A 25,271-nucleotide genomic window follows, 5' to 3' on the forward strand; every position below is an offset into this window, starting at 1 on the left:
ACTGGAAAGTTTAAATTATACTACTTATATTTACTGATGGTTTCTGAATTATCTGTAACCTTGGTAGAAATATTTAAGCATTGTTTAAGACAACTCTACACAATGGTCACAGTGAATAATAAGTTTGTATATGGATAATAAAGTTTGGATAGAGTATAAGTTGAAAGGTCATTGCAATGTTATATTGCTCATACATGTACATTCTTAACACTATATTAAAATTTGATCAGAAAGCACAAAAAGTCAAACTGCAGAGGAGTGCATCAATTAATTAGAAGCATACATATGTAAACAGAAATCTTGAAAACGCTTGACTTGCTTAGCCTTTAGAAGAGAGCAGCAAAAGGAGACAATATACTAATTTAATCTTCATGATACTATAATCAAATGCAATTTGGTACTATTGTTTTCAATATCATAATAAAAGACTGAAGAGATTCAAAATAAAGTGGCAAGTCAAATTAGATAAAAGGAAATGCTTTTTAAATTGTGCAGCAAATCTGTGACATTCATTGCAACAGAACAGCACAGGGGCAAATTATATCTAGTTTTAAAATAGTTATATTACTGAACTAAATTCTCACCTGTAGAAGTTGGTTTTGGTCCTTTGACAAGTGAAAATATTCTCCTTTTATGAAGATAAGTAAAATTTTTGCATTTGTATTGCAGTGTTCAAGAATTGTGGGTGATATTGTAATGCTGCACAACATAAAGGGATTTTTATTTAATATTATTGTGTATACAGTAGATCTCAGACAAGATAAAAATATTTTCTTCATGGAAATGTGCTGTACAACTGATCAAGTCCTGTAAAAGTTTGACAGTTACATCAGATTTAGTTTGCTATCGGATACAAAGCTTTAGACTATCAAAACAAAAAGCAGTCAAGTAGCACTTTAAAGACTAGCAAAATAGTTTATTAGGTGAGCTTTCGTGGGATAGACCCACTTCTTCAGACCGTAGCCAGACAAGAATAGACTCAATATTTAAGACTATTTAATAAACTGTTTTGCTAGTCTTTAAAGTGTTACTTGACTGCTTTTTGTTTTGATAGTGTATAGACTAGCATGGCTTCCTCTCTGTTAAAGTTTTAGACTAGGTGGGTAAGTGGTCTGTTCCTTGATGAGAAGTTTCTTGTTCTTGTCTCTGCTGTCTGGAATGGTACAAGGTGAACAGAGCAGAATGAAGATGTATTTTCTATTCTGCAAGATATATCTATGGCAATCCATTTAAGTTTTCCCTATAAAAATACAGAATTTAGAACCCATACATTTATTTTTGTCATTTCTTTTAGCTATAGATGTGTATGGTGTTTGGTTTTTATACCAGTTCTTATCTGTTTCTCTTATTTCAGCTGCTGGAGAGGCATATTCAATTGAGGAAGCAGGAAAACGCTTTTGGTTTTCCTTTGCAGATATCAGTGTGTCCTCTGTCTCTACTTTCTGTTTTTGTATTGCATAAACCTTATAGTCCTGGAAGAACTTAAATTTCCAGGAAAGATACTCATTTATTTTCTCCCATTTTGTTGAGATAGCTACTCATATTTCATCACATTAGGATCCATTTATTTTTTGATTTCCACTTAGCAAAATATTTATGCTTATGTACACCAGTCAGCACATACTGATGTCTGCTTTCACTGTTTTTCAAATAGATGTGCCAATGAGAAGCTAGAACCATTAGTGCCAGATTGTTTTCAGTAACCCCAAGCTGTCCTGCTGCCCAACATTGCAGTTTTGACATTCACCTTTTGTAATACGATACAGTTTAGTAGACTTATAGACTTTAAGGTTGTAAGGGATCATCACATAAGGGTAGTTGGTGGGTAGGCTGTGGGCCAAATCTGGGCTGCTAGGTGGTTTTGAATGGACCCCGAAATCTTTTTATTTGCTTTTTATCATCATGATATTTATGGGTGGGAGTTGGAAGGGTGATGACATTTTTTTCCTCTGGAGTCTGGACCTTCACTATATGACGGCCAGAACATTTACACCTTGGCAAAATATAATTGCTACCCCTCTCTACTCTGACCTTTCTCACATTGCAGGCCACAGAACCTCTCATACACACCTGTGAAATGACCCACTGGTCTCTGGCTGGAGTACTGAAGACTTCAAATCATGTTTAAAGACTTCAAGTTGCAGAGAATTCACTATTTACATTAGTTTAAATTACAACTGAGCAGTGGCCTGTGCTGCAGAGGAAGACAAAAATTCCCCAGGATCACTTATCAATGTGACCCAGAGAAAAATTCATTTCCTTCCTCAGATATGGTGATCACTTAGACATGGAGCATGTGAGTGAGACCAATCAGGCAGATACCTAGGAAGGAATTCTCTGTACTATCTCCGTTCACAGAGTATAACCCCAAAATGTACAAATTCATTAAAAATCTTTGCTAGTGGCCTTGCAATTTCATTGCCAGTTCTTTTAATGTTCTTGGATGGAGATTTTCCAGGCCCTCCAATTTTAGTTGCTGTAAGCAGTTTGAGTTTGACTTCCATCTTTTATGTGCTAATTTCTACCTCCATATTCTCAATGCCATTAAGCCACCTTGCCACCATCCCATAGCATTTCCTTAGCCTTCTTTAAATCTGATGCAAAGTATTTGTTTAGGTGTTAAGCCATACTTAAATAATGCTTACTCTTCAGCTCAGTGTTCAGTCATTCTTCTTTCTTCTTATTTTTGTATTTGTATATCTATAGAACCTTTTACTGTTGGCTTTAGTTTCCTTTGCCAGATCCGATATAATATGGGCTAGGTGACCTGCAGAAGAGAAAGTTGGAGAAATACTATGGTAGCTCACTTGAGGGGGCTGGACTCAATAACCTCATGAGGTCTCTTCCAGCCCTTAGGATTCTATGATCTATGTGAAGCAGTCTTCCAATTAGAAATAGTTCCAAAGGAATTACACTGATTTTCATCTGCATAGAGTTTAGAGCTCTAATTTAGCTGATCAAACACCTGCTCTTCTTTTAGGAAAGGGAGAGTTTTAAAACCATTATGGCCCAGACTATTATGTTTTAGAAGACCTGCTATCAGATGAACACCTGTGGGCAAATGCTTTTTGCAGAAAAGTCATTCCATATCTGGCCTCTTAGTCCTTATCTTTAAAGGGAACTTGAACAGCACCTTCAAAGGGTAAAGGAAGGATCTTTGCTACGTATTAAAAATCATGGACTCAGTTAAGACCCTGGGTTTATGGCTCATAAATCTGTACATCTGTAACAGTATATAACCCACTAACTGTCCTTTGTATTACAACTGCAGAGGTACAATCTGCCCACCTCATTGTGAATAGTCTTCTGAAAGCTGTGTTAATTCCTTATGCTTTGGAGTGCATGGGTAGTCTTAAGTCCAGGGTTTATGTTGAAGAAGAAAGCGGAGACCAGGAAGAGCTGAGGGTGGAGACAGGGGACACACATTTTCCCTCACCATTCACCCTGTCCTTTTCCTGCCTTTTTTCCACAGAGACATGGCCTGGGCTTCAAGTCTGGGAGTCTCTCTCTCTCTCTCTCTCTCTCTCTCTCTCTCTCTCTCTCTCTCTCTCTCTCTCTCTCACACACACACACACACACACACACACACACACACACACACACACACACACACACACACACACACACACACACACACACACACACACACACACACACGGCAACTATAGAGATTCAGAGATAATTTGAGCCAAACAGCGTCATGAAGTGTAAGGACATACAAGAATAAAGAGCAAAACACAGCAAAATAAAAGGGTTAGCTTTGAAGCTTGTCTCTTAATTTGAAATAATTAAGGTTGACAGAGAATTGTCTCTAAGTTGAGACCATTTCTCCTGAAAAAGAACCATAGCTAGACAAAAACTGACCAGATATTAAGTCAATTCTTCCTTGAGGTTAAAAATTTAAATACAGTAAATTCTCCTATATTTGCAAGTTCCAAGTAATTGCTGCATAAAGCAAGGAACCCATCCCATGCCATTAATATAATTAATTGGGTTCGGCTTATGACATTCTGCTTGTTAACACTTTTTTTTCTCCTGGAAAAATGTTGCCACCTACAGTTAGATTTGTAGGCTGGCAGCTATTGAAAGCATGTCACAGAGTTTCTTTCCCAGGATGATACTTCGCAAGCCTACACCCACCTATTAGCAACTGTCCGATAATGGCAACTTTGGTCTGGGGAAAGGGTGTTTTTTAGTAAGCAGAATCTACTGTATAGTATTTTCAGCCTTTATGTCAATAAAGAATTCCCTCCCTTAAGCCGTGTCTACACGTGCACGCTACTTCGAAGTAGCGGCACTAACTTCGAAATAGCGCCCGTCACGGCTACACGCGCCGGGTGCTATTTCGAAGTTAACTTTGACGTTAGGCGGCGAGACGTCGAAGTCGCTAACCCCATGAGGGGATAGGAATAGCGCCCTACTTCGACGTTCAATGTAGGGCATTTTCAACGACCGTGTAGTCGTTGCGCGTCCCGCAACTTCGAAATAGCGGGGTCTGCCATGGCGACCATCAGCTGAGGGGTTGAGAGACGCGCTCTGTCGAGCCCTTGCGGGGCTCTATGGTCACCGTGGGCAGCAGCCCTTAGCCCAGGGCTTCTGGCTGCTGCTGCCGCACCTGGGGATGCATGCTGCAGGCACAGGGTCTGCAACCAGTTGTCAGCTCTGTGTATTTTGTGTTGTTTAGTGCAACTGTGTCTGGGAGGGGCCCTTTAAGGGAGCGGCTTGCTGTTGAGTCCGCCCTGTGACCCTGTCTGCAGCTGTGCCTGGCACCCTTATTTCGATGTGTGCTACTTTGGCGTGTAGACGTTCCCTCGCAGCGCCTATTTCGATGTGATGCCGCGCAACGTCGAAGTTGAACATCGACGTTGCCAGCCCTGGAGGACGTGTAGACGTTATTCATCGAAATAGCCTATTTCGATGTCGCTACATCGAAATAAGCTATTTTGATGTAGGCTTCACGTGTAGACGTAGCCTTAATGTGTTTGCTGATCTCAGTAACACAATATGCAGACAAGTGTAGCATCAAATTAGAGGGAACATCAATCAATGACTTTATAGCCTAAAGATATTTTTAATATGTTTTCTTAAGCATTTTCCAGTATGAAAAAGATAATCCAGATCCTACTTACTGCCTCATATTGTCATTCCCACCTCTCAACCTTGTTTACATCTCTGACATCTCTAGTTAGGCTATGTCTAGACTACAACTTTTGTTGGTAAAATTTGTGTCGCTCAAGGGTATAAAAAGCCCACCAACCAGCGTAACTTGTACTAACAGAAATGCCAATGTGTACAGTCCTATGTTGATTCTTGTTGGGGGAAGGTTAATTATGCTGACAGGGGAGTTCACAGCTGTCATCATAGAATTGCTATACTGGAGACATTACAGTGGTGCAGCTGCAGCAATACAGCTGCTGTAAGGTCTCTAGCACAGATATAGCCTCTGCCTATCCAACTTCCCAGTCATAAGAAAGAAGTAACCACCGAGCTCCAACAGTGTGCAACATCAGCCAACATCCTTGATGCATCATGGTCAAATTTCAAGCCACGCGACAATACAGAGACAGCCCTGCTGGCACTAAAAGATAGATCTCCTCATGGCCATGGGCAAAATTTCCATGTCCATGCTCCTGACCCATTTTATAGCTTTTCACTCACTAGACTATAAGATACTGCTAACGTGCCTACATGCCATAGTATAGTAGATGATACTGCATTCTACAGTGGTTCCTATTGTGCTTTCTAGTGGAGCTCAAAATAGCAATGGGTTCTCTCAGAAGACCATCATATGTGAGGCCATGTGCAAAATTTTATATTACCCCCAAGAGACAACCTCTTTCTCTTCAACAGCTGTGTGTGACAGCTGGGAGAGACAATGAGACTATATTGGCTCAACAGCTGATAATATGCCAACAACAGTCAACTACGTATCTCTTTCACCACTGATGAAACCAATGCCATAAATTAGATGTCAGAATGCTTACAACAATTGGCTCTTGGATGAACAGCAGCTGTCTGAAGCTGAAATCACATAGAGTGCCGTGATACCATCCTGAAAAATGAAATGCTTTGGAAAACTAGCTAAAATCTATTCTCATTCCTTGAAGACATACTGCCTTCACTTCTTTTGCAAGGTTTTGGGAGCCTGTTTGATTCCTCCTCAGGACTGGATTTTTAGGGAGAATAATTGTCTTAAATTGCTTTCTTTTGCTTCTAGTTTGTGAGGGTACTTTGTCTGTTCCTTCTGGTCACAGAACTGGCCACAGTGTTTGATCCATGCATTTGTCGCCTTCAGGCCATATATCTGCAATTCACTATATCTGAGACTGAGTGTAAAGACAAGACACAAGCCCCAGTAGATTACAAAATACAGCCATCCAACTCATCCGTGGTACAAGAGGGAGCTAGGTTTTATTTTAGCTGTCATATGATCATAGGAATTGCTGACTAATTTCTGATTACTGAATATTGTTAATGATATGTGAGCCAGAAAGCATACACTTTGAGCATCTGGAACTGGTAATTTAAAACTGAAAGAATAACTGCATTGTTTATATGTAAACCAAGTGGTTATGGTCTTGAGGTCATATATAGATGAACATTAAATTTCTCTTCAAGATGTATTTCATATTTCATCACATAGTTAATGTACAATCGACTTGCTAACATAATCAGTTTTTCTCTCCTCTTGGTAATAAATGGAACATAAAGATTGCCATACTGAATCAGGGTTGTGGCCCACCTAGCATGTATATATCTTGTCTCCAACAGAGGTCAGCACTGAAGCATGAAGTTTTATATCCCTTCCAAAACTTGTTTTAGTAGTACCTGCCACTGTAACTCTGAATAGTCACTTAGCTATTGCACCTTTTTAATGTATTAATACCCTCTTTGAATCTTCCTAAATTCTTGGCCTGAATAAGATTTGGTGTCAGTGAGTTCCACTGTTTAGTTGTCAGTTTGTGAATTCTCAATTTTGAATGTGTCCCCTTTCAATTCCACTGAATTTCCCCTTATAGTCTCTATCTTTGTCTGCCATATCTTGAGATTGGTTGTAAGGATCTAGTCCCTCTGTCCAGTGTCTTTGTTGCCAGACCACCTCTCCCCACAAGCCAGTTGTGGATGGGAGTCGGCCTCTGGTTTAATATGTTTGTATATGATTAGGGGGGCACCCCAAATTAATAACCCTCTTTCATCAGCCTTGTGTTTCTTTCCAACATGGAGGTAAAAAGCAACGGCACCATTTCAGAAGGGACATGGGCACAGCCATGTATATTGAGGCACTGCTTTCTCTTCTTCCCATTCCCCTGACTGTAAAGGAGTGAGGGGAAAATTCAAAGACTGTGTGAGTTACTCTTCTGTCCCCTGAGCCAGCCAGGAGTGACAAGCATGCACACAAGCCCTCCCCTTGCATTTCCCTCATTCTCTAGTAGTCAGGGGAATGGAAAAAAGAGCAAGCAGTATCCCAGTATGCATGGCTACTCCCTTCTCCCACCTCCCAAAATGGTGCCTCCAGTTTAAAAAAAAGAAGGGGGTGAGGGGGAAGAGAAGGCACAGGATTGCTCATTCTAAATTTTTAACTTGATAAAGTTCATATAGAGACATCGTATAGTTCAGAATTCATTATTTGTGCAGAGTTCCAAAATCATCAAACAGGACCGTACATTTGGCTGTAAGCAAATGTACTTTGTTTGGACCCAGCTTTCCAAGCATATCTCTCCGTATGACTGCTCTGTCATTGATCTTCACCTCTCTGCCATTATGTGTGTCACTCAGCAGTGAGTTTATATTTATTTATTTGTCATTAAAAATTGTGAATAATGATGGGCCGAGAACCAAGCCGAGAAGAATCCCACATGAATCCCCATTAACTAATTTTTAAATCTTTCACTTATCCTGTCCTTAATCCATTGAAGTGTGCTTTACTGATATTGCATAGTACCACCCAACATTCTAATTAAAATATTACTACTGAATCAGATGCCTTATAAAAATCTATTAAATATGTGAAGTTTTATTGATCAAACAAGCTTGTAATCTCCTCAGAGAATGAAGTTGAGGTTTGTTTGCCAATACCTGTTTTCCATAACACCCTATTGACAGGAATTAATTATATTCCCATCGTTTAATTGTCTATTAATGGAAAAGCTGATATGGGCTTCAGTTATTTTATGAAGAATTGATATTAGGCTAGCCAACCTATAATAACCTGCTTTTGAATACTGTCATTGCATTAGCATTCTTCCAGTCTTTTGGGATTTCTCCAGTATTCCAAGATTTATTTAAAATGAGTGGATCAGAACTGTCCTCCATTATCTCCTTTAGGATTCTACACTGCAGGACACCTCAGTCAGCTCTAAGCACAGAAATCATCTCTGCCCTGACTCCAGGGAAGCCACCAGCCATAGGTGAAACTCCCTTCTCAATCAAAGTCTAGCAGACTCTCAGCAGAAGCTACTGGTAAAGACAGATCTGTACACCTGCACTCAGGCTTCTCTCCCGAAGTGGAGCACACCACCTGCTCCCCTGGCACTCCTGGAAGAGCAACACTCTCTCTCCCCGCCTCCCCCCAGGCCCCTTTCCCCCATGCACAGGCCTGCTGACATGTGGGGCCAGGTGACAATTGCACCAGGGCCTGGAGGTGCAAAGGGGCTTGGAGCTCCTGACCACTTATATGTCTACCACATCAGCCATAGCCCTTGGCCCCTTTGAATTGTCACCAGAGTGCAGCTCTGCATTGCTCTGAGGGCTGGGCGCACTGTGGTCTGGGAGGTGCCAACAGCTGACTGCCCTTGGCCATGCCCCTTCCAGGAGTGTGGAGCCAGGCCCTCTCACAACTTGCACAGGGGCCTGGGGTGGCTGTCAGCTCTGGCCAGGGCATCATGGTAGTCTTAGTTGCCAAGCCTAGATTGCAGCCTCCAGGATCTTCCTAACGGGAACGCTCCTAATAAAGTTCAGATGCCCCTCTAATAAAGGGGCAGCATGGGGGCGATATCTTATTCATTTTACAATAATACTCACAAGTCTCAATCCAAATTAAGACCTGGCTGTACTAGAGACTATGCAGACACATAAGACGACACAGTCCTTGCCCCTAGGAGTTTGCAGTCTAATTAGATCAGACAGAGGGTAGGGGCAGAGGCTCAGAAAGCATCAGAGCTTTGCCCACATTTGTGCAGCAAGTCTTAGCAGAACTCAGACAGAACCCAGATCTGTTGAGTCCCAATCTGCTGCTCTATATGCTGACCCACACTGCCTCATAGTTACTAAAAATAATAATTTGCTCTTCAGAAATTTGTTTCTTGCGATTTGAAGAAAGCAGTTGGGGGGCCTTTCCTTTTTCTTTTTCTTTTTTTTTTTTTTTTAATAGTTTCAGGCTGTGGAAAGATATTTTTGCTCTTTTTATGTTCTGTGAAAGTATCATCCAAAATTTCTATAATGAAAACATCCAGGCAATCAAGGTGGTCCAAAAATTTTTTGTCATTGAGAAACCCATTTGTTTTAATGACATAAGTGAACAAAGGCGGATAGTTTGTGATTTTGGATTGGAATCTGAATCAGACATTGTTTTCAGTTATGGAGACACCCTTTGTACTTATCAATAATTTATATTGATATAATGCATCTACATTCTAGTATGGGTTTCTGTATGTGTGCAGTTTTTCATTAGTAATTGATGCTAAGAGATGTGAAGCAGTGGTGCAGTAAGTCATTTTGCTATAGACAGTTACATGAAAATACAGTCTCTTGTGTGAGGATTTTTAATCCTTAAAATGCATTTTTTCCCTTGAAATTTACTTTAATAGTGCCGTGACTTTATGACAGGCTAAATTGGTTCTCAGGATTAAAACAGAGAAGACAGTGAAATATCCTCTTGATGATACCAGGTTACTAACTAAAAATATGCCTACAGTTTAACATCAACAGCAATCTTTTAAGTCTTATTCTGACTGATGATAAATGCAGAAAGTCAGTACATACTTAATAGCCTTTTGTACATGAGGTAGATGTGACAGCAGATAAATGCATCAATTTGGTAAATGCAAAATTGTTCAGTTGCATAATAGTGGAAAAATTTATTACACTGAAAGATACTGGATATTTGAAATATGAGAGAAGAAATTAAATAATTTTTCACCTCATGAGTAAGCTATTTTGTGTTTAGTGGTTTTGCAGTAAGTCTTTGCAAAATTTGTCTAATTTGTTTTTTCTGAACAGTTTTCAACTTATTTTTCCCTGGTCAAATTATAATTAATGTTCTGTGTTTTACTCTCCCTTCTTTATCCCTTTTTCTTTTACTTAGTTGATTTCTGAATGTTTCCCTTTATTCCTGTGATCTTTTCTTCATAGCGGCACTGTCTTGGTGAAGCTTTACATAAATCTATCAGCAATGTAAGTGAGCTGCACTTACAACTTGTAACAAGGGCATGCTTGCACTTCTAAATTTGCATATTTTAAAATGTTGCTTTAAAGCTTTAAACTGTGTAGTAAAATACATGATGAAACTAGAGTAGAGGATATGTATGCATCTGGTTAATAAAAGCTGTGCTGCATTTGTTCATTTGTATAAGTGCACATACCATCTGACATCAAATGCTTACATGGTCATAATATCTGCATCATTTTTTATTATGTTATGGCAGTCTTTCAGGCAGCATATATGCACATTGTGAAGCTCTCTACAAAGCATGAAATTGATGCTATATTATAGTTTGCTGTGTGTAATACAAATCTTATTTGCAAGTTTGATTACTAAATTTTCTTCTATTGTTCATAATATCTGTCAACTTTTTAATCTGCTTAAAGTCCTAGGTGACAGGTTTGCAAGTTCAAAGTACTGTGTATATTTGTGTTCAAAGAGTTATCTGTATCTTGTTTTGCATCCTCTGTATAGGGAGAATCTAAAAGGGAAGCTACATGATTCTGTTACTGTAAAGCTGTGCAAAGAGAGACTCTTACTTTCATAAATGTGCTTTTAGCATATATAAATACACAGTGAATGGTTCCAAACTTTTTAAAAAAGTGAATATGTACGCTTAAAACCTCTTTGTTAAAATATACTATTGCTTTTTTTTGATATTTAAGGCAATTAAAATAAGAAAACTTCACATATTTTGTATAGAAAACCCATACTTTTATTAGTTTCTCACAAGTGAATTATTTGTAATATAGAAAGAAAAAAAGAATGGCTATTTCAGAATTATCGGTCTAATTCACAGCAATGACGCAATTGCTGTCTCCAAAGGGTGGCATTGTAAATTACAATAATTTAAATCTATAATGTTGATACATATGTGAATAGATTTTGATAGTGGCTGAACATGTAGCAGTAAGTTAACAATGAAACCTATAGTTAAAGCCATACATTTTTAAAATATGTGATGTTTTATATAATAGATAATAGTGTTCTATTTCAGGAGACGTAAATACTTTTCAAAGCTTTACTGAATCATGTGTTTTGCAAAAAGTGCACTCAGCTGAAATCCATAGGTTAGTATCACAGTTTATAACAAGAAGTCCTGTGAGACCTTATAGACTAACAGATATTTTGGAGCATAAGCTTTTGTGGGCAAAGATGTTTGTGGGGGGAGCGTTTCAGAGGGGTATTTAGGGTCCCAGTAAAAGGGAGTGCCAGAGCTGACAAGGTCTATTCGATCAAGTTGGAAATGGCCCATTATCAGCGGTATGTATCAAAAGAGAAAAAAACAAGGCAGATCAGACAGGGGGGAATGGTCCATTGCCAGAGTCTAATGTGACACTGTTAACATCCAGGGCAGAGAAGTTGATTTGTAAGGGGCCAACCACTCCCAGTCTGTTTAATCCTTGGTTGATGGAGTCAAATTTGGAAATAAATTGCAGCTCAGAGATTCTCTCTCCATTTGATTTTTGAAATGTCTTTGTTTTAGGACTGCCACCCTTAAATCTGCTACTGAGTGTCCAGGGAGATTGAAGTGTTTCCCCCACAGGCTTATGTACATTATTGTTCTTGATGTCTGATTTATGTCCATTAGACTCTGACCATGGACCATTCCCCCTGTCTGATCTGACTTGTTTTTATCTCTTTTGATACATACTACTGATAATGGGCCATTTCCAACTTGATTAAATAGACCTTGTCAGCTCTGGCCCTCTCTTTTACTGGGACCACACTCATTAAATACCCCTCTGAAACCACCAACCCCCACTCATGCATCTGATGAAGCAGGTCTTTGCCTACAAACCATTGTGCTCCAAAATATCTGTTAGTCTATAAGGTGCTACAGGTCTTCCTGTTGTTCTCAAAACAGATTAACACAGCTACCTCTGTGATACAGTTTATAACATCACCAACGTAGGTCAAGTAGGAAGTTGCTCAGGGAAAGAGTTTGCAGACTTCAGCAGTGCCTGGACATCCTAGAACCGAACGATGAGTAGAGTATTATAGGCAGAGCCAGTACTTAAGCTTGTAATTAAGTTTGTCTAATACATTCCATAATAAAAGACCCTATTTTCATCTTTATCGTTATGCCAAATTTCAACTGATTAAAACTTTAACTGATGGCAAATGGAGAGCAGCTGCTGGACTCATTAGCCGGGGGGCTGCATAAAGCTGGCAGGGGGTGGGGGGAAGAGCCAAAGAGTCAAAGGCTGTGCTCTCTTGATAGCTGCAGAAGCTAGCAATTCCTGAGGTTGCAAGTCTGAAGCAGTCTGTAAATATAAGGTGTTGGGAACTAATACTGTCAATAAAGAGCTTCAGTGATTGCTCCAAAGCAGAGGTCTGTGGCTAGTTTGTGGGTGGAAGCAGTAGAAGGTTATGGAGCACACAGCTGCAGGTGTGAATAGACATAAAGGGGAGAAGGAGGATGGGCCGGGGTAGGTGTAGAGTGAATAGGTGCAAAGTGGAGAGAGGTAAATAGGAATGGGGGAAGGGTAGGGAGGCTGCAGCTGGGATGGGTAGAATGGATATGAGTAGGAGATAAAAGCCAGACTAGGGTGGATAGATCGAAAGGGGAGCGCAAGGAGCCAGAGTTTCTGGAAATAGATGTGGTAGTGAGGGAAGGAGGCTGGAGTGCAAGGATGTTGCAAATACAGTAAACTCTTTCATATCTGGTAGCCTGGGACCTGGAGGTTGCTGGATGTTCAAATATGGCAAATAACAAAGTTCAGCTACACCCCCCACCTGCAACCCACAAGTGCCAGCTCCCACTCATCTGCTGCCCTGTTACCTTGTTGGTGGGGATGCCAGGGATTTGTTTGTGGGGCTCAGGTGTGGTTGTCACACACGAGGAGCTGCTCTGGGCAACAGGCACTGGGCAGAGAGCTGCTCAGGGAACCACTGCCATGCGGCCGCTCAGGGAGCCTCTGCCAAAGGCAGGCACTGAGCAAGAAGCTGCTCTGGGAGTGGCTGCTATTCCCCTCTGGGAGTAATGGCCAGGCCACCACTCAGGAAGTCGCAGTGGGCACTTGGTGGGAGAGTGGAGAAGCCACAGGCTGCACACACACTCAGAGACGGCTTGAGTAAGATGGGGATGGCTGGGGCAGGACAGTTAATTGAGAATTCCAGTTGTTTGAATACCAGATAAAACAGTGTACTGTATGTCAGGAGGGCAGTAGGAATTGGAGGGAGGTGGATAGAAACACTGGGGAAAAGAGGCAGGAGTGAGGATGGTGGATAAGAACAGAGGGAGTGGAAGGGGCAATTGCCATTTTTGGAGAAAATAGGAGCCAGGATAGGGGGTGGGTAGAAACAGAAAGCCCAGGGGAATGATGCAGTATCTGCTGTGGGGTGAATAGAAACGGGACATGGCAGAGGTGAAGCAGGAGCAGAGGGGGCATGGCGCATTGGGATTTGAAGGGTAACCACTGAAGAACTCTTCTCTGGAACCTCAGATTTAACCCAGAATTCTCAAAAGTCTCAGCATTCTCCTACCATCAAGATATATCAGTGAAACCCATAGACAAAATTTCTGGTCGCCCTCTAGTCCTTTGTCAAAAAAGAGGGTAATAACATACTACTACTGCTACCTGTTACTCTGTAGCTGAAGTATCGGAGGGGTAGCCGTATTAGTCTGGATATGTAACAGCAACGAAGGGTCCTTGTGGCACGAAGTGAGTCTGGGCTCACGAAAGCTCATGCTCAAAACTTTTCTGTTAGTCTATAAGGTGCCACAGGACCCTTCATTGCTGTCTGTAGCTGAAGTGGTAGACGTTTGTGCTGGAGATCAGTAGTGAGCAAAGCGAGGGGCACGGCACGATTAGCTGCTGGGACTCATGCTCATCCATATCAATAAAAACATTGAAATATGTTACTATTTTAATGTATGTGTACTTACATTTATACTAATTAATGTATTTACATTCTACATACTTCTCTTACACATTCTGAAAGGGTTTTTTTTCTTATGAATATAACCCAAATTTCCATTGTTTTGGATTACATTAGGCAGGTTGTGGGTGGGGGACTGCTAATTGCAGGGATGAAAAGTAGGGCCCTACATAAAAAGTTTGCTCACTGCTGCTGTAGATTTAAAGATTTTCAGTCCTGCTGCTCACCCACGTACAGGTTAGTATGGTTCCACGCAATGGAATTTGTTTTTTTCAGTTCAAAATTTTCCCTCAGAAATCTAGCGAATTGCAGCTAAAAACCTTTATTAGAAGAGTTAGAAGTCAAGCATTCAAAAGTTAGGAAATGCCTAATTAAGCTTCTTGTGCAACTTTATTTTGGTGATTTTGTAGGTAGCCATTATAATGCAGTCTTTAATTACATGATAACATACTACTTGCATAGAACCCCTGCATGCCTCATTCCATGTATAGGGTGAATCATGCTATGTAGAAGAATTAGAGTTGTGTAGTGAATGTGACTGTGGTTAATAGGACCCCTTCCTCATTTGTTGCTTAAGTTGGAAGGTGATGGTGAATGCGAGGGAGAATTGCAGGAAGAAAAAAAAAATGTGCCCCATGTGCTTTTGATCAGAGCTTTCTCTTAGCAATTTCCATTCAGCCCTCACATGACTGTCTAACATACTTTTGCCCCTTGCTGTTATATAGCATTGCATAGGTGAACAATCCTCGGTACCTTCTCAACTGCTTCAGCCTGAAGGGGCATTCTGGCAGTTACTCTATTCAGATTTCCTCAACTTTATTCTCTCTTCTTAATAATATTTAGTCATAATGTTAGTTTTAGTTCAATAGTAAGTAAATCATACTAATATAGCTTCTTTTCTTTACAAGAGAAAATGTTTGTTGTTGTATTTGTGTATGTGCTGGTTGGTTAGTAGTTCTTACTGGAAGGTTATGTCTGGTTCTCCCAGGATCACATGTTGTCTGTCATGTTGGGAGGTGATCCCAGTCAGCAACAGGCATTCTCACTGCTTCCTTGCCTTGAGGAGTTGCAAAGGTGCAACTTTTATCTGGCACTGAAATCAAAAGCCAGAAAAAAAACCAGAAATAAAGCTCTTTGAGTGCTGTCCCATTGGGTGATTTACGCTAGATGTTGGACTCACCAAGCACCGCAGCACAGAGATATCTCATAGCAGTTCTGAGCAGGACTGCACTCGCACCACCCTGGCAGGTGCCATTTGTGCCACCAGGGTACCACGCGCAGCCCTGCTCTCCTCAATTGTTTCTTTGCTTCCCTTGGCTGTGCACAGAGTAACAGCTCTCCTCTCACCTCAGAACCTGTAGAAGAATTAGGTTTTGTTAGTTAGTTCTAACTTGTTCTTTCTCTTGTATATAGTTAATTCTTCATATATATACACATAAATATACATATCTAGATAGATAGATAAATATAAATAAAAACAGAGTCAAGGAGGAGCAGGGACTTCTCCCTCCCTTGTCAGTTTCAGTTTGAGCTAGTCAGTTTCCTGACACTGGGGCTTCTCTTAAAAAAAAAAAAAAAAAAACTAGCGGCTTATCAACAGCTAAAACAAAGAAACAAAAGATCAGCATTCAAAAATTTGAGGAGTAAAGACACTTGAAAGTAGCTTGGGCACTTCTTAGTGCCCTTGACTACACGCATGCCGGCACTTCGAAGTTTGATGCTTCGAACTTGCCATGGGGGAGAATTAGCCTAATGAAGTGCTGCGTGTATTCACTGCAGCACTTCATTAGTAATCTCCCATCACCCTGATTAACATGCCCCCTTCGAAGTTGGAGGCAAGTGTAGGCCCAACCCATGCCTCCTCGCAGACCTATACCCCTAGCCTGGGACTTAGAACTGGTCCTTCACACGCTCATAGGACTCCCCTTTGAACCAATGGCTATGTGATCTTTGACCATGCTAATGACGAAAACACTATTTCTAGTAGCAATAACATCCGCTCAAAGAGTTGGTGAGCAAGCAGCTCTGACTGATTCTCCATATTATACAACCTTCCACAAAAACAAGGTGGTATTACGCCCACATCCCACATTTGTACCAAAAGTGAGCTCACAATTCCATATTAACAAGCCTATAATATTACCTACTTTCTACCCTAAACCTCATTCTTCCCATGCAGAAGCCAAACTACACACTTTGGACATCAGGAGGGCTCTATCCTTTTATATAGATAGAACTTGATCATTCAGGAAATCACAGAATTTATTTCTATTCATAGCAGAGAGATCAAAGGAACTGCCTGTATCAGCCCAACGCATATCGAGACTCATATCTGCACATATAGTGCATTGTTACACCACTCAAAACAAGCCATTACCAGCGTCTCCAAAAGCACATTGTGCGAGATAGATAGCAACATCCACAGCTTTTTTAAAAGGAGTGCCTTTACAGTACATTTGTCGAGCAGCTACGTGGTCCTCTAACCACACATTCATGACTCACTGTGCACTGCAGTCTCACACACACACACAGATATGGCAGCAGGACAGGCTGTACTCTCCACAGTAAATGCACTGAATAAAACCCACTGTCCAATTAGAGGGGTACTGCTCTACAGTCACCTACCATGGAGCATCCACAGGGACAGCACTCAAAGAAGAAAAAGAAGTTACTCACTTCATGTTGTAACAATGGTTCTTCAAGATGTGTCTCACCCTGGGTGCTCCATGTCCCAGCTGCCTCCCCACTATCTGGTGCAGTAGCTATAGTTAGGGCATCAAGAAAGCAACTGAGGAGAGTGAGGCAGCACACACTACCCTGGTGGCATGAACGGTGCATGCCAAGGTGGCATGAGTGCAGCCCCACTCAGGACTGCTATGAAAGATCTCTGTGCTGTGGTGCTGGGTGTGCCCAACACCTACCGTAAAGCACCCACAGGGGGACACATCTCGAAGAACCATTGTTACAAGACAAAGTGAGTAACCTCTTTTTGTTTCCTCTTGATGGAAAGCTATGTCCAGCTTCTAATTCAGGATAAGGAACCTCCCTGTATGCTGGTCTCCAAGCAAGCTGGCTGCCTTAGCAACATGGGAGCCCTGTACCACCAGGAAATCAAAAGGATGATGCTGGGCTCCTCCTAAAACCTCGGAGGAACATCGCCTGGGCTCGCCAAATAGAGAAAGTACTTCTAAAATGTTGAGGTCATCAGTATCTTCTACTACCCAGATAACACCAGCTCTTCAGCAAGTGCCCTTCATGTTGCTGGTTCATCAGATACCCAAGGCATGTCTTAACTGCAAGATGGCAAAGCCACAGGCCTGGAGAGTTGATACACTTTTCAGACCAAGGTGGCAAGAAAAGCGTTCTCTTCTTCCTCTGTACCACAAAATCCCACTCAGGTTCCAATGGTGCTTTACTCACAACTCCTTAGATCTTAGGTACAGTCACTGATTGCACTTCTCTCGGTACTCTCATGGTACCATTAGCATCATTGACCACCATCACTTCAGCATAGACTACAGGCTTGCTATCAGTTACACTTGCAGTACTTCAACTTCTGATTTCTCCAGGACCTGGCTGTATCTGAGAGACCTGATTTTCCACTTCTTGGCTCTGATGTGTTATCAGTAATCATATTGCCTGAATTCTGATCAGTACAGAAGGTTTCACCTCCAATACTCTGCCATTCTCAAGTGAGCTTCAAGAAGAGAATTCTGATAAGGACCTTGTGTTGGTGTCTCAAGTGTCAGTTCAGGATGCTCCCCCTTACTCTTGTAGAGACCCCATTTCAGACGCTCATGATGAAACTGCAACTGTTGCAGCCACAGTGATCACCAGTGCTTTGCTGGTATGAGCACAGTTGGGTGCCTCATCTTAAGCATTATTCACCTGCTCCCTGGCTATATTAGGGCACTTAAGTGGCACATCGCCAACAGTTTTCCAGAACATTGAGTACCACTAAATACAGCGAGAGGCGACTTTCATTACCTGTTCCCTCCAAGAGACCTAATCCTCAAGAGGCATGCTGTGAGGAAATGGAGGCAAGAGTCCATGAAGAGGTTTCTCTTGCAGCCAGTATGTCTTGCTTCTCTCTGGATGAAACAGTCATGACTACTCCTCCTCTTCCATTCCTCATATATGATTTTAATTACTTCCAGGATCTGGCACAGAGATTCGCAGACTTCCTGCAGATCCCCCTTGAAGAGGTGACAAAGCCTAATTGGAAGCTGCTTGACATCCTCCAGTCACATTTTTTGGCCTGCAGCAGTATTGCTTGTTGATGAGGTGCTTCTAGATCCATCCAAAATCATTGAGAACACCCCAGCTTCTTTTCCATCTGTGTGCAAAACAACGCATAAAAGGTATTATGCCTGGCAAAGGACTTAGAATTTTCATTTTCCCATGGCTCATCAACTCCTTGGTAGTTGACACAGTGAATGGATGTGGAAGACAGCACAACCATATGGAATAAATGAGGAAAGCAGCACAAGGCCTTGTGACAAAGGCCCCAGGTACTTGGAACTGTTGGGGAGGAAGTTTTAGTCCATGACATCCCTTATAGACCCACGTGTTAATAGTATAATATAATATTTGGTGATACACATCTCATAGAGCTGGAAGGGACCTCAGGATGTCATTGAGTGTAGTACCCTGCCCTCTTGGCAAGGCCAAGCACCATCCCTTTTTTAATCTATTTGCCCCAGATCCCTAAATGGCCTCCTCAAGGACTGAGCTCACAACCCTGGCTTTAGCAGGCCACTGAGCTATCCCTCCCCAGCAAAAGAATGGAATTTGCCTGACTGGGAATTGAATCTGGGCCACAGTGGTGAGAGCACCGAATCCTAACCACTAGACCACCAGGGGAAGTACAATCACTTGCAGCAAGAATTCTACTACTAGAGGACAGGCATTGATTCTCAGCCCAAGAGGTGCACCATGGCCGTCTTTGGCCAGATCTTCACCAGCCTGGCTGACAAGGGGCACTCCTGGACCTTACAGCAGCTCAAAATCAGGGAACTGTGGCAGGCCTACCACAAGGGCAGAGAGCAGAGTGGATGCTCTGAGGTGGCACTGCACATCTGGCGCTGTTGATGCCATGCTGGGAGGGCGGCCAGTCACCTCCCCTGCCATTGTCATTGAGTTTGGCTAGGTCATGCCTGGCATCAATTTGCAGGAGGATGGGTGGCAGACAATGACAACAACAGTGACAACTGGGAGACAGCCAACTAGTCAACCATGCCTACCAGCTAGGAGCTGCTCCTGACCCTGGAGCTGCTTCCCTCTCCTCACCCCTTCCAGGTCATCTCCCAGGCTTCCTCACCCCAGGGACTGGGGAATGCACCTCAGGTGAGTTCCATAACTTTCACAAGCCATGAGCTGAGGCTGTGGGATTTGTGTGCTCCCCTCCCAGTCCAGTTGTCCCAGGAGTTACATAACAATTTGTCCACCCAACTGCACATAGAGTTGCACACAGGGACCCTTCAGTCCTTCCACAGGGCTCCAGAAGAGGTCTGCCCCATCCCTGCCTCCATGAAAAGACACTGTTCTGTGACAAGCCACCATCAAGTAGACTGGGGTGAGTGCTCATGTGTCAGCATTATGTCTGCTCTCAGGCAGCATCCACTCTCGATCAAGCATGGTGATGCAGAGGTGACTGATCTTAAGCATGGATACCTGCTGAGGGGGTGGGATGAGAAGGGGAACCCAGTAGTCCCTTCTTTGGCAAGCAGTGCCTGCCACTCACACAGCTCCCCCAAACCCCTCCCCACCCCTCCAGCAGGCAGTGATAGAGAGTCCCTCCCTGCAGGATTCTGCGAGAGCTGAGTCAGTGCTTTTGGAATACCAAAGGATGCTGAGCTGTCCTGTACCACCCCACTCTCACCTGCGGGCTCCTGGCCTGGCTAGCACCGTCCAATGCCTTCCTGTCCCCAGGCTGTGGGTATTGCGATGCTCCCATGGGATGTCTATATGTCTGCTGGCCAGGCAACATGCAGCCTTGTCCAAAGCACATCACCACTGTCAGAACCAAGGCCTGTGATGTCAGTTCAGGGATCAAGGCTGGCCATCATACACAATGTCACCTGTGCTCCGTGCCTTCATAACCATTCTCCATAGCTGGTCCAGCTGCGACCTCAGTTGTTTGGGGCAGAGGGCATTGGCAGGTCTTGTGTGGTTGTCCTCTGAACTGAGTGTACGGGCAAGCCACTCACAGAGTTCCTGGAAGATGGCTTTCCGCATCCAGGAGTGGCTCAGCCATTGCTGATCATCCCATCCCTGCAGGAAGATGCAGTCCCCACAGTCCAAACTCATTTTGCACCACCAGAAACGGTGTTCCTCATTGTCCTGGGAATGTGGGGGCATGCTCAGCAGCAGCAGCACCAGGATCTGGGTGAGCACAGCCTGCAGACCATGCTGAGGTTCATCCTGTTGGAGCAACGTGCAGGTAGGTTGGTGGTGCTGTGCCAGGAGGTGCAGGACATGACACGTGAGCATAGATATGCTTTGTAGCAGCTCTGGCTCCATGTGTGTGCTGTGGCATCCACAAGGGCAACCTTTGTTGTCCCAAGAGAGGGGGCAGTGGCAGAATGACTTGTGAGACGTGGCCATAGACAGATGCACCGGGAAACACTTGTCACAGTTGGCCTGACCCAGCAGCCACAGGAAGTCTCCGCCCTTCCCAGAGTGCTTCCAGGAGCTAAGTCCAGAGTAAGCTCCCTGCAGTGTGCATGCCCTATTTTGGAATAGTTCTGCCTGATTTTGATTTTTCTCCATACTGTGGACACACTCTTTTGGTTTAGTTATTCTGGGAGTTAACAAATTCATTTTAGTTATTCCACAATATTTTCCTAGTCTAAATATGCCCCCAGAGTGGAGCATTAGTAGGGACACAATTCAAGAAGAAATGGTTAGTGACTCTGTGCAGTAACTGTGCTTCTTTCAAATGTGTGTCCTTGTAGATATTCTGCTATCTCCTTCCCTTCAGAGTTCTGTGCTTTGGAGCTTCACTGTAGAGAAGGAAATGAGGGCAGTTCACCCATGCAGTGCTGTGTAACCGTGCCACCAGGTATGAGACTGACTGACATACATGTGAGCTGAATGGACACTGCTGTGAGAAATCTCCAATCAAAGGCACAAAGGGTGCTAATGAGCCCAGAAGAGATGGTTGGAAGCTTTGCATGGAGATGGTTTTCAAACAGCCCAGTAAAAAGCACTGCTTCTCCCTGGTCCTGTCCTCTGACCCAAGCTCACCTTGTCTGCTACCCTAGGCAGCACTGAGGTCTAGCTGATCCACTTGGCAGACCCAGATGTCCCACTCTGAATTCAGGGAACAGTTACTGAGCAGAGGGGGATATCTGGGTGCAGGTGCTGGAGACTGAGGAAGGGAGCTGGGAGGATGAGACAAGTAGAGGGGAAGTAGCTGAATAGGAGGGGCTAAATTGAGAGCCTGTGAGTGGGAAAGAGGTTTGAGGGGTTAAAGGTAGAACCAAGAACGGGGGTGGTTGAGAGGGATTAAAATGAGAGTGGCTGGGGCAGAGCCATACAAATCCGTGCATATCTGTTTTATATCTGCTGGTATCCGTATCTACAGATGTGGCTGCAGATATCTGTGGCTGTTTTTTGCAGATACAGATGTGGATATGTATTTTGTATTTAGAACCCTGTAAATCTGCAGGTATCTGCATCTGCAGATGTGAATATAGATATCCACAGATTATTTTTGCAGATGCAGATACTGATTTTTATTTCCATTTAGGTCTCTTGATGGGGGTTGGAGAGGAGGGAAATGACAGTTTGTGGTTGGGGGAGCATCTATCAACTGCACAGAATGCAGGATCAGAGCACAGGAATCCTTGCTTCTTTTTTCCCCACTATTAGAAAAATTGGTGCAGTTCTGGAGGGACCAGCAGCCAGTTGCCTAGGTTGCAGCACCACAGCTTGGAACAGAAGTAGCTGCAAGGTCAGTAGAGAGACAAAAACATGCGTTACAAGTGGCACTGTCAGGCTGGCCACTGGGTGCTCCCTGAACTGCTATAATCTTCCAACGAATAGGTGCTGGAAGTCAGCCTGTGTACACGTCAGTTTCCTGGTGTTGAAAAAATCGCAGCAGCTTTTATGGGGACTTGACATCTGGTTTAATGCAAAGGACTCCAACACTGATCTTTCACAGACTGCATTCTGTGTACAGTAGAGTCTCAAGATTCACAAACTTAATGTTAGCAAATTCAATTATTCACGGGCAGCCACTTCCCCCAGGGCTCTGGAGCACAGAGCGCCAGCAGCTGCCTCTTCCCCTGGGGCTCTGGGCAGGCTGCCATATTCACGAAATTCAACATTCACAAGGGTTCTCAACACAGAATCCTCGCAAATGCTGAGACCCTACTGTATATCCTAGGAATATCATTGTTTTAACCATGATATTGCCATGGAGACCTTTTTTTTTTTTCCCTCCAAACCCTTGATTTTTCAGACCGCTATATATTCTTAATCCTCAGCATTATCTCCCTTAAATGTAAGAGGAGAACCCCTGATTTATCTTAGTGATTGGCTAAAAAGTAAGGCAATGTGGACTTGTAGCTCTAAGGCAGAGTGGACAAAAAGAGCCCTGTGGGCTGGACACAATTCTCCAGGGTTAACGTGTGCTGGGCCGCCAAACACTTTATTTACCTGTGCATTTGCAGATATGGTCGGTCACAGTACAGTGTTCTGGCAGAGAACTTCGGGAAGTGGTGGCCCAGCATATCCCTCTTCCTGCAGCTCCCATTGGCCAGGAATCATGAACCATGGCCTTGGGGAGCTGTAATAGGTCTTCTCTGGATATATAAGCAAACAAAGCATCTGGCAGCCCACAACCCTGGTGAACTGCATTGGGTCAGCAGGCTCACCCTACTCTATGATTTTGGTTTTGAATACAGTTATGTAACCAAAAAAATTACATTTGTTAAGTTACAATTCAGGATAAAAAAATTGCACTAGGGTTCTTTTCTGAAGTGAACTGAAAAATTCTATTTTTTTATCATTTTTGCACTGCAAATATTTGTAATCAAAATAATATAAAGTAAACACTATACACTTTGTCATCTGTGTTGTAGTAGAAATCAACATATTCAAAAATGTAGAAAACATCCAGAATATTTCATTTCAATATGTATTCTGTTGTTTAACAGTATGATTTATTGTGATTTTTGAGTGAATTGCTGCAGTCAACAGCAATTAATTGACAGCCCTAGTTTTTTTTTTTATTCTGAGTATTTTTTATTTTTTTCATGAGTTTTATCTAATAGCCTCTCAGGTTTGGAAGCACGATTCACTATTAATTAAGATATTTTGTCAATGGAATGTGTATGAGTAGTATGTAGGCACTAAGGCATGAAGTTGCACATTGAACAATGAGGGTGAAACAAAACATTGAATAGCTGCTCATTCAGTGAACGCTGTCCATCCTGTTCACAGAATGAGTCAGTAGTCCTGTGTGAAAAACAGTATGTGATCATGTACCTTCAAGACTATAATATATGCTCGTACAAGGCTGAATTAAGGTTCCATAGGAGACCTTAATTCTGGTGTTTCCTAACTTTTAATTCTTTCAATATTAATATCCTTTTACCCAAGGTTTTGAGGCATAATTTTTATGGTGAACCCAGTAGGAGCTGTTAGGTCTTGGAACCTCAGAACTTTGAAAACTAGGTAATTTACATGTCCAAATGTAGATTTTTTTTTTTTTTTTTTTTTTTAAATTTTGTTTTAGCAAGAGTAGAGAGAACATAATATTCTGATATATACTTAGGACTCCGAATGGAACAAGTAACATGTATGTTATCTACTAATTTGCATTGCATATCTAGGACAGGAGAATCCTGATTATCCACCCTTTGATTATTTAATGTTCTGTTTTATCTGATATGGGGTTGCTGGATAATCAAATTTTCCAGATAGTTGCGCAGGGCCACTGCAGTCAGCCCAGTATCAGATGCCATCCCCCCGACGGGACGGTCCCACAGCAGTTGACTACAGTCAGCTAGTAGCCAGCCCTGTGGCAGCCAGTTTAACCATTTTCCATATTATCCGACATTTCTGTTATCCAGCCATCCTTCAGTCTCTTTTAGGTTGGGTAATCAGGGTTCTACTGTATCTTCTTAATATTATGTTAAATGAAAATGATTCATTTTGCATTGCTTTGCTGATATACACAGTTTAAAACTTTTTCAAGTTGACAGAATTTGTTCATCTCAGATCATATTATTAATTCCTTTTACTTAATACCGGAAGTAAAGTAACAGTAAATATTAATACTAGTGTACACAGAGTTTTTCATGCATAGTTTTGGATTACAAAATTTAATGTTTTTTGATCTGTCAACTAAATCTTCCTTAAAAGGCATTTGAAATAAAATGTTGCTGTCAAAACATACTTACAGCATAATATATTTGTGTGTCTACAGATACTTAATGAGTTTTAAAGGCAACCAGTCATGCTTATTTCACTCAAATTTAATTTGCTTGTTTTATTTCAGTGCTAATTTTACTTCCAATTTATCTTCTTCCATTACAAATCTGCGTTAGCTTTGTACTTGTGAAAGAATAATTTCAGCAGTAATGCAAATGTTGCAAATTTCAGTTATCCTTTGCATGCTATTCTTAATTTATTTATTTTGTGAATTTCAAATCATTTCAGAGTAGCACAAAGTATATTGATACATTGTTATGAATTTATCATTTATGTCATAATTAATCTTGGCATAAACACAATTAAATGACACCCATTTTTTCCCATGAGGTTTATTAATAGCCTCTCAGGCTTGGAAATACTATTAACTATTAATTAAGATATTTTGCCAATGGAATGTGATCAGTAGAGCACAATTCATTTTTGTAATAAGCTTTCAGTTTATTGTTGTTCCCCAAACTGGCAGGTGCTCGGGCTGCCTAATCAGCAACCCTTCTGTCTAATTAAGGAATTATGTTATTTG

The 25,271-nt window shown here is 42.1% G+C and overlaps 1 protein-coding gene across 4 annotated transcripts in view; it reads left to right on the forward strand.

The window, feature by feature from the left end:
* FAM184A (family with sequence similarity 184 member A) overlaps positions 1 to 25,271 on the forward strand; it is a 161,097-nt gene that overhangs the window by 91,711 nt on the left and 44,115 nt on the right. The window lies entirely within an intron of this gene.

The sequence above is a fragment of the Carettochelys insculpta genome, chromosome 3, assembly GCF_033958435.1.
Source record: "Carettochelys insculpta isolate YL-2023 chromosome 3, ASM3395843v1, whole genome shotgun sequence".
Taxonomy (NCBI): Eukaryota; Metazoa; Chordata; order Testudines; family Carettochelyidae; genus Carettochelys; species Carettochelys insculpta.